Consider the following 17,467-nt stretch of genomic DNA (forward strand, 5'->3'; position numbering starts at 1 on the left):
CCAAGATTCTTACCTACAACCTGGATCTAGTAAACACGTTGAAAGCCGAAGACAAAAACACGCTGTACAAATTGCAGATGTGACAATAAAAACAATCTTTTTTTCCTTGACATATTGTAAGTTCCACTGCAGTCCAAGCAATCTTTTTGGTGAGCAATATGCCCTGCATATGCCTGGATTTAAAAAAATATTATAATTAGATAAGATGGTAACGATTATTTATCTATACAAAAATTTTAATGTTGACAAATGCATTTGCAATTCAAAAAAAGTGAAGAAAAAGCTCAATCAATAAAATAACTAAAACAATCACATGTACATAAGTTTTCACAGCCTTTGCATGATACGGAAAGTCAAACAAAAATACAAATGACGGAATAGAAATTGAAATAGTAAATGAAACCAAATTTCTAGGGGAAATGATTGATGATAAAATGACCTGGAAATCTCATGTAAAAAATATACAACATAAAGTAGCAAGAAACACGACAATATTGAATAAAGCAAAACATGTTCTAGACCAAAAATTACTCAATATTCTCTACTGCTCGCTAGTGTTACCATATCTGAGTTATTGTGCAGAAATATGGGGAGATAACTACAAAAGTACACATTCATTATTGGCGGTATGGCGTAGTAGGTAGTCCAGTCCGTAGTGGATCCAACATATCAGCGAAAGTCCATCCCATAGCTATGGGCGAAACAGCCCATCGATAGGTGTGCCAAGCTTGTGGCCTCGTATTCAAGAAGACTTAAGGCTATGATTGCTGACAAAGGTGCATCAACAAAGTATTGAGCAAAGGCTGTGAATTTTGTACATTTGATTTTTTATGTTTTATACATTTGCAAAATGTTTAAAAAAAAACATTTTCACATCGTCTTTATGGAGAATTGTTAGCACAATTTTAAGGCCAAAAATTTATTTATTCCATTTTGGAATAAGACTGTATCATAACAAAATGTGGTGAAAGTGAAACGCTATGAATACTTTCCGGAAGCACTGTAACATAACTCTTATCAGTCTTCATTGAAATACAAAATGAGTCAATCTTGGTTATTTTCCTATCTGGACTTTAATTATTTTACAGAGGAATAGTAAGTGTTTTGTATGACAACATGGCATCTGTTTAAAATGTGATTTTTCCTTTTCTGGTTTTTGAAACGACTTGCAGCACGGGTGGCCGGGCTTTTTGTGGCCCTAAACAAGATTTTGTGTAACTAGCGTGTATCTTGCGGGGTGACCCCTAAGATGCAGAGACGGCAGTTGGAATGTAAGTACAAGAATATTTACTTACCAAAGAAGGCGAGTGCAGTTAAGAAGTGCACAAGACACAAAACTTCTTAAGGAATGATCTAACACTCTCAATAGAGCAGAAAAGGGTAGACTTACAAATACGACTGTGTACAGCAGGGGTCCCCAAACTACGGCCCGCGGGCGGGCCATCCATAATCCGGCCCGCGGGATGTCCCAAGTTAAAAAAATAAATGTTATATATATATATATATATATATATATATATATATATATATATATATATATATATATATATATATATATATATATATATATATATATATATATATATATATATATATATGTATATATACATTTTAATTATTATTTCTTAAAATCTGTCTTTTCTAATACATTTTCTACCGCTTGTTACTCTCGGGGTCTCCTAGCCGCTCAGGCAAATCATATTGTCAAAAAATGCATTTTCCCCATCGATAACGTGACATCATCGCACCGCAGTGTCGGGCGAGCGCACGGCAAGTGCGCACTTTTTCAGTCAATTAGTGCGCGAGGTATATATATATATATATAAATATATATATATATATATATATATATATATATATATATATATATATATATATATATATATATATATATATATATATATATTCTGTCGCGATTGCTTTAAGGACCTAATTCACCACACCTGTTTACTTGACTTTGTCCTCATTATTTACTGTCATTGTTCGATTGTGCACATAACAATGTTCTTGTTTAGCATTCATATATGCAGTTAAGAGTGAGTAATTGGGTGCAGCCCCTTTAAGTGACCGTCGGGAGATTTACCCAAAGGTGGGGGTTAGTTGTGACCGTCATTTTGAGTCGCTTTATGTTAGGAGTCATTCATTCTCATCTTTGATGGAATAAACGGTGCACATGTTTTTGTGTGTCAAAAGATACCTCAAGTTGTCTTGCTTTATATATATATATATATATATATATATATATATATATATATATATATATATATATATATATATATATATATATATATATATATATATATATATATATATATATATAAATATATATATATGTTTATAAAAATAAATATACATATATATATATATATATATATATATATATATATATATATATATACAAATAAATTGTTGCGTTCGGACCAGTTCTTCCTCCAAGGGAATTTAAGTTACTGGTCAATCCCAAGTTCTTTCGAATGACATATAAGCTGAGTATGAATGATCACCAGAACAGAATAGGTATTTTGCAGTTTATTCCAAAGCTTTGGGAGACCAACCTAAAAACAACACATTCAATCTGTCTCGCCAAGTTGATCTAACACTTTTACGGACGCGCCCTCTTCTTCAATCTGCCAATAGCCCCTACCCTTCAGAAGGAATACACAAGCTAATTGTTCTACTCAGGATGAGATAAAAAAAAAGGAGTACTCCAACTCCCTACATTCCCAAGCTCAAGGTAACTCAAAGTGCATTAGCGGGCATAAGAAGAAGAAAAAATAGAAAGAGTACAAATGGAAAACACTGGCTATTTCAAATATGACTATAGAAAGAAATAACTCTTAAATAAGTATATATGTATATATACATCTCCTCCTTCATATACATCTCCTCCTTCAATATATATATATATATATATATATATATATATATATATATATATATATATATATATATATATATATGTATAATTATATATATATATATATGTATATATATATATATATATATATATATATATATATATGTGTGTGTATATCATATATATATACATATATATACATACGCCCCCTAGTCTAAAAGTTTGGGGACCCCAGAGTGTTGGGGTCTCCGAGCTTGGAAATTTGCTCCACTGTTCAGGATGAGAGATAAACGGTATCTGCATTCTTCTGTATGTCTTGCATGTACAAAAACATTTACAATAAAACATCTTTCAAGTCCTTCCATAATACCTTCTGCTTTTCATTTGCTCCATCTCTGTTGTCAAAAATGAATTGATGTGCATAGTGCAAATAACACAAAAATAGATACATAATCACGCTTGTGGGGGTATACTGTCGGCCAAGAGTTGGTTTACATATGATATACAGTTAAAAATGTTATTCTAAGGGTAACAAATGTGACCAAAACATGCTGTGTGTACTGGTGTAAAATGTGAATGGAGTGTGGGATTTACACACCTATAGCGCCAATATACCTGCAACACTGCAGCTGTTTTGTCTTTTGTTTAGTCTCATGGTCATCTGCTGACGTGAGCGCAGAAAGATGAGTCAAACCTGCGTCACGCATGATCGTGACTGGCCATAGTAATGTTTTTTTTGTGTGTGTTTTTTTTTACTTTGCGCCACCACCAGCACGTGGAAAGGAAGTGTAGCGGTAGGTGCACAGCACACAACTCCTCCATCGCCCCCACAGACGCCATACACACCATGCCCACTGTACCTCCGCGGAGTTAATGTTATTATTATTTTTTTTTTTTTTACCAAAGCACAATAGTCTCCTGCGTCAGACCTGCCGCGCCATGCGTGTCCTGTGAGCGCCAACCGCCGCCTGGCTGGATCCTCCACGCGCGCAGGGATGTTGCACACGGACTTACAGTAGCAGAGCCTCGATGAAGAACATTTCCTTCGCCACGGCGTCCTAACGCTACCTCCACCTTTCAGAAGGTAGGTGCTGTATTCTCGTTTTTTACAATCTTACGACTCCATCCATCCATTTCATACCGCTTGTCCCTTTCGTGTCAATTGAAATGAGTTCCTCATCGTCCACTCCTACTCCGACCAGCATTTGTTTGTACTTCTTGTAAAGGGGCGCCATTTCTCCCCCACCTTAACACGCGGCGAGCATCACTTTAGCATCGTTTGTCATTCATCACCACGAACACCTGTCTCCTCATTTGGACGATCAGCGCCATGTCCTTATTTGTTTAGTGATTCATTTGACCTTGATGAGGCAGCAGAGGTCATATCCACCTTTAGCACAATGTAGCTCCTGTCTGTTGTTCTCATCTCCATATATAGAGAAGTTGTCTCTCCCCTTCTGTTTAAAGCCTAAATGATATTCATGTCCTCTTAATGGCATACAGTAAAACAAATACTGCCTAGGTGTCAAAGTCAAGGCCCGCGGGCCAGATCCGGCCCGGGAATGAATTATCTATGGCCCCCCATTTTTATGACTTGATGAGATATAAATACATTGCAATGGTTGTTCATTCCTTGTTGTAGGGCTGGGCGATATGGCCTTTTTTTGATATCGCGATATGGCCTTAAAATATCGCGATACACGATATATATCTCGATATTTTGCCTTAGCCTTGAATGAGCACTTGATGCATATAATCACAGCAGTATGATGATTCTATGTATCCATCCATCCATCCATCTTCTTCCGCTTATCCGAGGTTGGGTCGCGGGGGCAGCAGCCTAAGCAGGGAAGTCCAGACTTCCCTCTCCCCAGCCACTTCGTCCAGCTCTTCCCGGGGGATCCCGAGGCGTTCCCAGACCAGCGGGGAGACATAGTCTTCCCAACATGTCCTGGGTCTTCCCCGTGGCCTCCTACCGGTCGGACGTGCCCTAAACACCTCCCGGGGAGGCGATCGGGTGGCATCCTGACCAGATGCCTGAACCACCTCATCTGGCTCCTCTCGATGTGGAGGAGCAGCGGCTTTACTTTGAGCTCCCCCCGGATGACAGAGCTTCTCACCCTATCTCTAAGGGAGAGCCCTGCCACCCGGCGGAGGAAACTCATTTCGGTCGCTTGTACCCGTGATCTTGTCCTTTCGGTCATAACCCAAAGCTCATGACCATAGGTGAGGATGGGAACGTAGATCGACCGGTAAATTGAGAGCTTTGCCTTCCGGCTCAGCTCCTTCTTCACCACAACGGATCGATACAGCGTCCGCATTACTGAAGATGCCGCACCGATCCGCCTGTCGATCTCACGATCCACTCTTCCTTCACTCGTGAACAAGATTCCGAGGTACTTGAACTCCTCCACTTAGGGCAGGGTCTCCTCCCCAACCCGGAGATAGCACTCCACCCTTTTCCGGGCGAATGTATCTACATTAAAACATTATTCTTCATACTGCATTAATATACTATGCTACTTTAAAACTTTCATGCAGAGAAGGAAATCACAACTAAAAAAAATCAAAAATGTTTTCATATGGTGTTGATGTGGAAATGTTTGCCTCTGCATTTTGATGGTGTGGACGTGTGGCACAGAACGGAGATGTTGACGTGCGAAGTAAGCATTGTTCATTCTCTAGCAGGGGACTTTTCAAATGATGCTACATATTAGCAGTAATGCTACTTTTTATAGCAACGCTTTCGCCCCACACTTGACAAATTACGGTTGTCTGTTCGACATATTCCCACTTGAAGCCAAACCACCGCCAGACGATGGACCCCTGCTGTTTTTTGGGGGAATTAATTATTCCTTCATTTGTTACCAGATTCGCACCTTCTTTCGCTCGTATTACCGCTAGCATCACAGCTAACGTTAGCCATGCTGCTACCTCTCTGCTCCGCGAGGGCGTATGTGACGTATGACGTGACAGTATGTGACGTGTGTAAGAAGGTGCGCTTGTTGTCTGTGAGAAGCAGACACAGGAAAGAGCGAGGAGAGCCTGTAGTGTGATGTCAGCAGCTAAAAGCAACTGCGTGAGAATGCATACTCGATATCACGATATAGTCATTTTCTATATCGCACAGAGACAATCCCGCGATACATCGCGCCTATCGATATATCGCCCAGCCCTACCTTGTTGTACATTGGAGAAGGGGAGCTATAGTGGATGTCCCTTATGGGCATCCGTAGTTGTGTATGTATGTTTGGAGCATGCGCAGTTGATTTAATAAAGTTTCAATCAATCAATCAATTAGGGCTGGGCGATATGGCCTTTTATTAATATCTCAATATTTTTAAGACATGTCACGATACATGATATATAGGGATGTCCGATAATGGCTTTTTGCCGATATCCAATATTCCGATATTGTACAACTCTTTAATTACCGATACCGATATCAACCGATACTGATATCAACCGATATATACAGTCGTGGAATTAACACATTATTATGCCTAATTTGGACAACCAAGTATGGTGAAGATAAGGTACTTTAAAAAAAAATAAAAAAATAAAAATAAGATAAATAAATTAAAAACATTTTCTTGAATAAAAAAGAAAGTAGAACATTATAAAACAGTTACATAGAAATGAGTAATTAATGACAATTAGTAAAATTAACTGTTAAAGGTTAGTACTATTAGTGGACCAATCATGTGTGCTTACGGACTGTATCCCTTGCAGACTGTATTGATATATATTGATATATAATGTAGGAACCAGAATATTAATAACCGAAAAAAAACAACCCTTATGTGTGAATGAGTGTAAATGGGGGAGGGAGGTTTTTTTGGTTGGTGCACTAATTGTAAGTGTATCTTGTGTTTTTTATGTTGATTTAATAAAAAAAAACAAAAAACGATGCCGATAATAAAAAAAACGATACCGATAATTTCCGATATTACATTTTAACGCATTTATCGGACATCTCTAATGATATATATCTCAATATTTTGCCTTAGCCTTAAATTTACACCTGATGCATGTAATCACACCAGTATGATGATTTTGTGTATATACATTAAAACATTCTTGTTCATACTGCATTAATAGATGCTAATTTTAAACGTTCATGCAGAGAGGGAAACCACAATTAAGTCAATTTACCAATACTGTATTTTTTAAACAGTTATGAAGCAGGGGCACAAACATTCATGTCATTTCAAAACAGAAAGTGCAAGATTGTCAGAGACATTTTAAAACAAGCTATTAGTGCACTTTTGTGCATGATGACACTAAGATGACATATCAAAACAACACTAAATTAAAGTGCACTTTTTGTACAGAACGCAACAACAATAGTTTAAAACAAATAAAGTGCACTTTTGTGCATGATGTCACACAAGATATTTCCAATAACTGTCAAATAAAAATGAGCTGCATAATAGGAAATCAAATGGTTTATGTCCTTCGCTATGTAGTAGGTTACTGTGGACGTTATCTTCTTCTGTTGTTGACTAATTTTTTCATACGGTGTTGATCTGGAAATGGTTGCTTCGGCATTTTGTGGGTATGGCACCGAACAGAGATGTTGACATGTGGAGTTTCAAGCACTCTTCATTCTCTAGCGGGTGACTTTTCAAATGATGCTACAAATTAGCAGTAGGTGGTCCATTTTGTCGCAAAGCTTTTGCCGCATACTTGTTCGACATCTTCCCGCTTGAAGCCAAACCACCGCCAGACGATGGACCCCGTGCTGTTTTTCTTAGGAATTAATTCTTCCTTCATTTGTTACCAGATTTGCACCTTCTCTCTCTCGTATTACCACTCGCACCACTCCGCTAGCATCACAGCTAATGCTGCTACCTCTCTGCTCAGCGAGAGCGTATGACGCGACAGTATGTGACGTATGTAAGAAGGTGCGCTTGTTTTAAGTCTATGTGAGAAGGAGAGACAAGAAAGAGTGAAAAAAGCCTTCAGTGTAATGCCCGCAGCTAAAAGCAACTGCGTGAGAACGTATACTCGAATATCACTATATAGTCATTTTCTATATCGCACAGATATGCACAGAGACAAACCTGCGATATATCAAGTATATCGATATATCGCCCAGCCCTACAATCAATCAATCAATATTTACTTATATAGCCCTAAATCACGAGTGTCTCAAAGGGCTCCACAAGCCACAACGACATCCTCGGCTCAGATCCCACATCAGGGCAAGAAAAAACTCAACCCTATGGGATGACAATGAGAAACCTTGGAGGGGACCGCAGATGTGGGGCCCCCCCACCCCCCGGGCGACCGGTGCAATGGGCGTCGAGTGAATCTAGCATATTATTGTGAGAGTCCGGTCCATAGTGGATCTAACATAATAGTGAGAGTCCAGTCAATAGTGGGGCCAGCAGGAGATAATCTTGAGCGGAGAAACGTCACCAACTGATGCACAGATGAGTGGTCCACCATGGGTCCCGACTTTGGACAGCTAGCACTTCATCTGTGGTCACCAAATTTTTTTACACCAAGTTTACACCACTGAAGTGGACAGCCGTGTGTGTGTGTGTGTGTGTGTCTGATCTCTACACCCGGGACCATAAATTCATATGTTCATATTAAGATTAAGATTAGTTTATTTCAAAGGAGACAATTCCATTTCACAATGCCATTTCATAATAAACACATGGTTAAAAAAGCCAGAATTAGCCAGAAGACTAGTTTTCATCTGTAGTCCCCTGGCCATGATGTAAAAAAAGGCAGTAAAATTACAATTTAAAAATAAAAAGAAAAGAAAGAGAGAGAGAGAGAGAGAAAAAGAAAAAAACAGCACACAATACATAGGTATACGATATGATAAAAAATAACATACAACATCACAACATAACGTTTATCTTAGCATCAAAGCAGGCTCATCTTTTAGTGCTGGCAGCTGTAGGCGTTGATAAGCCACATTTTTAATTTTTTTTGTGAAGGCCTTGTAAATTGTGACCAGTTTAACCTCCTCAGGTACTGAGTTCCACACATTTTCCCTCCTCACTGACCAGGCCGACTTACTGAAAGTGCTCCTGCGCAGAGGAATATAACAGTCACCTCTGACAGAGCCTTGAGTGACACGCTCACGGCTGTTTCTTTGGCTGATGAACTCTGCCAGAGGATCTGGAGCCAATTCATGCAGTACTTTTAAGGTCACTTTTAAGTCTGCAAATGTGTGAAGGCTGTCCCAGTTTAAAATACTGTATTTGGCACAGTGATGATAGTACCAAGGTTTTTTATCCATAACTTTAATTGCTTGTTTGTACAAGATTTCCAATGGTTTTTTTTTTATTCTAACCAGCCTGAGACCAGCTGGTAAGGCAATATAGTTGAAGTGGCTGAAAATCATCGAATGCAAATACAATTTTGCAGCTTCAGTTGACATTTAATTTCGAATTGCACGAACATTTGCGAGATTAAACTTAAATATTTAACACAATTTGCCATTATGGGCTTTAAAGGAAAGCTCTGAATCTATTATCAACCCAAGATATTTATTTTGGCTGACAATCTGTATTCTTTCTCCATTATAAATAAATAAATAAATGATAAATGGGTTGTACTTGTATAGCGCTTTTCTACCTTCAAGGTACTCAAAGCGCTTTGACACTACTTCCACATTTACCCATTCACACACACATTCACACACTGATGGAGGGAGCTGCCATGCAAGGCGCTAACCAGCACCCATCAGGAGCAAGGGTGAAGTGTCTTGCTCAGGACACAACGGACATGACGAGGTTGGTACTAGGTGGGGATTGAACCAGGGACCCTCGGGTCGCGCACGGCCATTCTTCCGCATGTATGTCGGGGTCAGATGATACTTTTTTTATTTTAGTTACATACATGCCGACAGTTTTAGAAAGGTTTAGCTGCAGACAGCACTCCTTCAAACAAGTTGTAACATAGGACATTGTTTTAGTGATTTTAGCAGCAACCATGTCTTTGGTGTGACCATGAATGAAGAAAACCGTGTCGTCTGCATATATTAAGCCTTCAGCTTCAGGACAAACAGTGGGCAAAACATTAATATAGAGGCTAAATAAAAGGGGGCCTAATATTGACCCCTGGGGGACTCCAGAGGTTAGCCTAAGAGAGTCAGTTTTGCAGTTATTAACTGATACAGATTGTGTTCAGATATGATTCAATCCAGCTCACAGCATTTTGAGAGCTTGGTAAGAAGAACAGAATGATTTACTGTATCAAATGCTTTCCTGAGGCCCCTACAACTCCACCCTATGAACATATATGAATATCATGTGTTCATATAATTCATGTAAATATGCATTGAAATAAATATCTGTGATATTGGGTTAGTATTAGAACCGGACCGCCAGCCACAGCCGCCTGCTGCCGTTTTGCATGCACCAATACTCCATCAGTGTTGGCGCTTGGAATTTTCCAAATGGGGTCCAAGGGACCCCATCAAGTCATAAAAATGGGGTCTCACAGTCAATTTTTTATGGTCCCACTTTTTTGTAAGCGTTTTGAAAACAAATGATACATGTATGCATTAACCTGTTTTATCTCACATTTTATATTGTGTTTTGAAAAAAGGTTGTCATAAATGTTACTTATATCATAAAAAAAAAAATACAAAAGAAAACACATTTTTATGCATATGTAAATTAATTAAGTTATTAACATTCATTCACGTTCTTCTTTCCTTCATGGATCTAGCAAATAAATCAAGCAATGTACTAATATAATCCACTTCAAAAACTCTTCAAACTTAAAGTGTTTACAAAGTACTAAGAAGAAGAACCATGATAAACATTCTGAATTTATCTCATCCATCCATTAATTTTTAAGATAATCTTACTCTTCTCACCATATGAAATATAACTAACTTACTTCACCAATTAGTATGTATTTATTTATTTATTTTTATTGTTATTACTTATGGAGTATATTGTGAATAAATTGAGAACAGGAAGTGTACAAAAATTTTTAGCAACTGCTATGTAAAGGAAAAGGGGTAGGATTAAATAAGCTCTGCTTCTTCCTACTCCTTTTGAATAGAGAAACTGGAAATTGTGATATCATGTTGTATGCATGCATGTTCCAAATAAACTCAAACTCAACTAAACTCAACTCTAAACTTTTTCTATATTTATATTGTAATGTTTTCAGAATGTGTTTGTGCTACTTTTGGCCAAAGTAAGACAAAGAAAACAACCTGAAGTTGTCTATACTTTTTAGTTTTAATGCCATGATTTTAATAGTCCGGCTCGCGTGTGCACAGATTTTCCTCCATGCGGCCCCTGAGCTAAAATGAGTTTGACACCCCTGAAATAATGCCTCAAATCCTTATCAACCATCTGGAATGTTATATAGGCATACACATTGCTGCTTTTAAAGGCACCGGCTTCGCCATCATTCTGCCAAGCAATGCATTATGGGTTCACGATGCTGAAAAGTTGTGTGGTTTTGCAGAATCACTATTGAGCAGATGACTGTAATTGATAGGTGAGGTACATTCAGGTATAAATCAGATGGCTCTATCAGCCTTTACATTTCGAAGTATCAGTGCCAATGGTTAGCCTTTCTAATTAGATTAATCATTCATTTTAATAAGTTTTGACTAAAATTTCAGTCCGTGTTATTGCGTTTCATTTTGTGGTGACGAGTAGTGGGAATCTTTGGGCACACAAGATTCGATTACGATTACGATTCAGGAGCTACGATTTGATTAAAAATTTATTATTGATGCATCTTTAGTTTATGTTGTGGTTAGAGTGTCCGTCCTGAGATCAGTAGGTCGTAAGTTCAAACCCCGGCCGAGTCATACCAAAAACTATAAAATGGCACCCATATACTCAGCATCAAGGGTTTGAATTGGGGGTTAAATCACCAAATGATACCCGAGCGCAGCCACCGCTGCTGCTCACTGCTCCCCTCACCTCCCAGGGGGTGGAACAGCGGGATGGGTCAAATGCAGAGAGTAATTTCATCACACCTAGTGTGTACAGTGTATCTGTGGTACTTTAACTTTAACTTTATATTGCTGTAGTTTTACATTTAGTTTTTGCATCACTAAAAAAGCATTAATCACTTGCAACTTTTAAAAATGTTGCATTTCTAATAGGAAACAGTTGAATTAATTCCCATGACATTTATTAAATTAATGGCAATGTGTGTAAAACTGGGACATAAATACCCTGTAATAAAGGGTGAGGTGGCCCGCTGTGGTCAGCCAAATTTTAGAACTGTCTGATTACCGTATTTTTCGGAGTATAAGTCGCACCGGAGTATAAGTCGCACCTGCCGAAAATGCATAATAAAGAAGGAAAAATATATATATAAGTCGCACTGGAGCCCGGCCAAACTATGAAAAAAACTGCGACTTATAGTCCGAAAAATACGGTACTTTTTTTTACAAGGAAGACATAATCAATTATTGATGTTTACTAATCGATTTTAAAACCGCCCTCATCCGAATTGCAATGCATCTAAAAATCGATTATTCACCCCACCTCTAGTGGTGACTCCAGAAAGAAGGGAATATATACAGTATGCACCTAAAGTGGACCTATGATCATTTTAAACTACATTTAAAACTTTTCCTTAGAAACAAACTTCTAGAATATATGTATTGGATGTGCAGTGAGGTAAATTTTGCGTAAATCTTTCTCCTTCAGAGTCACATTTATGGGGCAGCGCAGCTCGGTTGGTAGAGAGGCTGTGCCAGCAACCTGAGGGTTCTAGGTTTGATCCCTGCTTCTGCCATCCTACTCATCCTAGCTGTTGTGTCCTTGGGCAAGACACTTCATCCACTTTTTTTTTTTTTCTTTTTTTTTTTTTACCGCCAATGATTGTCACACACATACCAGGTGTGGTGAAATGTGTCCTCTGCATTTGACCCATCCCCTTGTTCACCCCCTGGGAGGTGAGGGGAGCAGTGGGCAGCAGCGGTGGCCGTGCACTTGCTCCCAGGGGTTTGAAAATGTAACTTAGATCATGGGTTTCACTATGTAAAGCGCCTTGAGTCACTAGAGAAAAAAAGCGCTACATAAATATAATTCACTTAATTCACTTAAAATACTGCTGTTGGTATTTTAAACATTGAAACATCTTAATAGGCAAGGACAGACCTGAAGTCAAGTTGTATGATGGATAAAGAGATGCTGATTTTGGTGGTCCGAAAACAAATATTGATGTTACAGGCATAACGTGAATAGCTATTTTGGGGGCCTGTGTGAACTGCGACCTGACGCGGGGGTGGATAAAGCAGTGAATGAGAAGTGTGTGTGGTAACTCACCAGAGAGTTTGTTACTGGTGTGTTGTTGCTCGCGTTAAATACAAAAATAAAGGAGTTGTTCTGCAAGGCAAAGCTGACGTCTTTCCTACTAGTCAAGTGGGTATTGATTGACGGACGGCAAAGCATGGAGAAGTGCCGAGGCGTAGCTATTCAGCAGCCATTACGCATCACATGAAAATCCAAGGTTACGCCTTTTGTCTTAATTAATGTAGTATTTTAAGATGGAAGGGCTTGTAAGAAAACAAAACTGCGTCATGCAGACTGTGCATAATACTTTATATTGTTCGACTGTTCCGTCATTTTTAAAATTTCCATTTAGAGCAAAATATGGCCCGTGGGCTGCATACCGCCCGGTAAGATTTTCAACATCCCGCCGGACGTTTCCCAAAATTTGTTTTTGACCTTTAACATGTTGACTGTAGTCGCCATTATGATGTGCAGCGCTGTTTTCAAATGACCGTAAGTCTTAAACTAAAGAAAGTATTTCAATGGTTGGAAGCTGTGCTTTTGAGTGATATACGGGTTATTACACTTATCTGTGTCACAGCAGCTGCAGGCAGACGAGGCAAGACGCAGTGTGGTCGGGGTTTGTTTACAGAGCCGCCAAAATGACTCGGAAGCCGAATTTTACAATAAAGTTGTTTGGAAAAGTGATATTATATCTGATTGAGAGGTATTTTTTGCTCTTTGCGGTCATATTTTGCTGTGTTTTATTGCACTTTGCTTGATTGTTTCATTTGCCTGGGTGTCTCTTTCAGTAAAACATTTTTAAATTCCATTCTGTTTTTTTAGGTGGTCTGTCATAATGTTTTTAGCATTCTATTAGACATTATTTTGAGTTTTTGTACTAGTGTTCTTGCAAAAAGGAACCCAAGCACACATACTGTACAACCGATTTTTACATATATATATATATATATATATATATATATATATATATATATATATATATATATATATATATATATATATATGTATATATATATATATATATATATGTATATATATATATATATATATATGTACATATATATATATATATATATATATATATATATATATATATATATATATATATGTATATATATATATATATATATATATATATATATATGTATATTTATTTATGTTATTTATCTGTTCACACCGACCCCAGACACATTTTTTTCTCTCAATGTGTCCCCCAAGTCAAAATAACCAAGGTCTGCTTTCGAGGCCCAACATGCTGTTTTGTGTTCTTTAAATTTACTTGTTTGCTTCCGCAGCTGTCACCGCCAAATCAACTGACCATGAGCGACAGTAACAATATTTGGAAAACTACCTCAAATGTGTTACCAGAGACGTCAGGATTTTGAGTCATTCTGCGTTGCAAATGGGTTAATTGCGTTAAAAAAAATTCAAAATTAAATTAATAATGACAAAGGATTATGTAATATATATGTGTTAGTGGTGCTGAAAAAAGAATTGCAATTCTTTTTTATTCTGATTCTGAATTCATTCATAATTTTTAATGAATCCACTTTTTTATTTACATTTTTTGTAAGAAAATACATTTAAGAAAAAAAAAAAATGTAGGCCATTTTGTTGCTCACTCGCTGTGTGTATACGTTAGAGATGCGCGGATAGGCAATTATTTCATCCGCAACCGCATCAGAAAGTCGTCAACCATCCGCAATCCACCCGATCTAACATTTGATCAGAACTGCATCCGCCCGCCATCCGCCCGCACCCGCCCGTTGTTATATATCTAATATAGACGATGCAAGGCATTAGTGAGGTTATAAAGCTTTTGCCTGTTAAAGAAAGGAGACTGATCCAACGCAGCACAGACATTCGCGTGCCACGCTGTCACGACCCAGACGCACACCAGTGCGCAATCATATGGGAGCCGCGCTGAGCGCACCTCCAAGCGCGTCTCGCTGCCGGCGACGGCCGGGTATATGGGCCCGACGCTCCAGCGCCATCCATTTTCAGGGCTGGTTGATTCGGCAGGTGGGTTGTTACACACTCCTTAGCGGGTTCCAACTTCCATGGCCACCGTCCTGCTGTCTATATCAACCAGGGTGAGCCCCACCCCTTTCGTGAGCGCACTGCGCGCGGAGTGACCCCTGTTACGCGCCCCCGGCCACGGGGGTGGCGGGCAGGTAAGCTGCTTACCTGCTGCGCGGATCGCCTCAGCTACGGCTCCCGGTGGGGCCCTCTTGGGGGAAGGGGCCTCGGTCCCGGACCCCGGCGAGGCGTCGGGGGCCTTCTCCGCTCCGTAAAAGTGTCCATCTCTTTTTTTTTTTTTCTTCTGTTGTGGCATATGCAGCAGGTGCCTGCTCGTTTTTCGTATGTGGGTAACAACATTTAACTATGTATATATTGTAATGTTCCCAGGAACGTAGGCTCATAGACTTATTCGTTTGTCTCGTATTTATTGTAATAAGATGCAATGTAACCACACAACAGCTCCAATGTGCGTCTCCCCTCTTTCCCGGCAAAACTCGAACTAACACTTCCTGTCAACAACGTCACTTCCCTAACTTGCCCGGAAGTCCCGCCCCCCAGCCAAAGCCATTGGCTAACACCCCGTAGCTAGCCGCTACATCATATTTCCGAATTGGTTTAACTGCCACCCGCCTGAATCTATTTAAAATCTAATTTTTTTTAATTTCAATCGCCGGACCCGACCCGACCCGACCCGACCCGACCCGCTGATAAAATCTAATTTTTAAAAATTTCATCCGCCCGATTCGCGGATAATCCGCGGACTCCGCGGTTGTGCCCGCAAACCGCGCATCTCTAGTATACGTCATATGTCAGCAGCGAAGAGCAGGATTTTTCAACCTATAATCTATTTTGAAAAGTTTATTTTGTTGTTTGTACACAATTATAATTATTGCAAGAATCTATTTGAATCACATCCCTAATATTTATGCACTGCTTTGATGAAAGGTAGCACATCATATGTAAGTTGCTACTCATTGTTTAAAGCATGCAAACAAAGACAGGGTTTATGTTTCAAAGCAGTCGGAATGTGTGTTACTAAGCAACAAGGAATCAACTGAATCAACTGAATTATTCTTGTTTGTTTGTATTCCAGCTGAATAAATAGCAAATATGGCCTACACCCTAAACTCGTCACCAGTCAATCACAGGGCGATTATGAAATGGGTGGGAATGTTTGGATTTGGCCATCAATTGTGGGAACATATGCACAAAAGTCAGCTTTGTAAACCACTATGTAACCAAGGCGCCCCATCCTTGTTAGTCTGTTTCTAAATGATCTAGTAAATTTTGGTAATCCCCTCCCCGACAGCCCACATTGTATCACATATACAGCAAGTATGTTGTTTCAATTTAGATATTTTGTTAATACCAAAGGTTTAGATATTATTATTCCCTTATGATTTTACTCGAGTAAATGTGTCAGTTTGCCTTTGCTGGATGGTTGACTGTCATCACACCAGATGCCACAACAATCACCTCCATCTCTGCCACAGTCCAAGTGATTTGCAGCCACCCCTCAGTGGATGTCACGTCTGTTTGCCATGGCGAGAGGAGAAACAGGCGGCCACTGATGCTGCAAGAGATGGCACCTCAATGTTGCAGGACAGGCCATTGCTTAGCAACCAGTCCAAGAAAAACAAGTCCATTATATCGGTGTGAGGGAAATATTGAACCTGTGCTGTGATTAACACTGCAGACAATTGATGATATGTTCAAGAAGACACACACACCTGCGTCCTGGAGGTGTTTGCACAAGGTTTCACAATCATTTCTAGTTCCTTCCTTTGTTAGAGTTGTCTGTTAGTAGAGATGTGTTGTTTATGAAGTTCATGCTGGATGTATGAAATTTAACTTGATCTCAGCCAGTTTAGTGTGCATGGTAATGCCTCCATGTTGTGTAAGAGTAAAAGGTCAGACCTGCTGCGTGTCGTGACTACTTCATGGCCACTGTTGAGGAATGTGATGTGCGTGCTGCTGGTGCGGCCTCAGGGTGGGCTTAAAGTCCGCTCGGTTGGCTGGCAGTGGTGCTAAGACCAGTCACATTGAACGAACAAGCAGCTCTGATCCCAGTCAGATGCATCTGTTCATCCACTGTCGCGGACTTGTCAGATCAAAAACCTCTGGCTTCTATTCTCGGCTTGGGAGCTACTTGAGTTTGGTGCAACTGCACTGTGCTATAGCAACAGACTGTCTGCAGCTAAGTCCTCCAACTCCCTGTGTTCCCAACATTATGCATTGTTACTGTGATATTTAGCTGGCTTGTTGCACCGTAGGCTTATTGCCTCACAATGTTTTCATGTAATGTTTAAGCACCCCACTTTTGACACTCATGGCTTCC

The 17,467-nt window shown here is 39.4% G+C and overlaps 1 protein-coding gene across 2 annotated transcripts in view; it reads left to right on the plus strand.

The window, feature by feature from the left end:
• The first annotated feature begins 3,575 nt into the window (after positions 1 to 3,575).
• The window catches only part of slc6a17 (solute carrier family 6 member 17), a 50,713-nt gene continuing 36,821 nt past the window's right edge, over positions 3,576 to 17,467 (plus strand). Inside the window, exons 1-2 of one of the 2 annotated variants that reach the window (XM_061987534.1) lie at positions 3,576 to 3,651; positions 3,764 to 3,941. The gene's annotated coding sequence lies outside the window, so the exon portion shown is untranslated. Of the gene's footprint in view, positions 3,942 to 17,467 lie in introns of both variants that reach the window. The other variant, XM_061987525.1, reaches the window with a different exon arrangement.

The sequence above is a fragment of the Nerophis lumbriciformis genome, linkage group LG01 (assembly GCF_033978685.3).
Source record: "Nerophis lumbriciformis linkage group LG01, RoL_Nlum_v2.1, whole genome shotgun sequence".
In the NCBI taxonomy this organism is placed as follows: Eukaryota; Metazoa; Chordata; class Actinopteri; order Syngnathiformes; family Syngnathidae; genus Nerophis; species Nerophis lumbriciformis.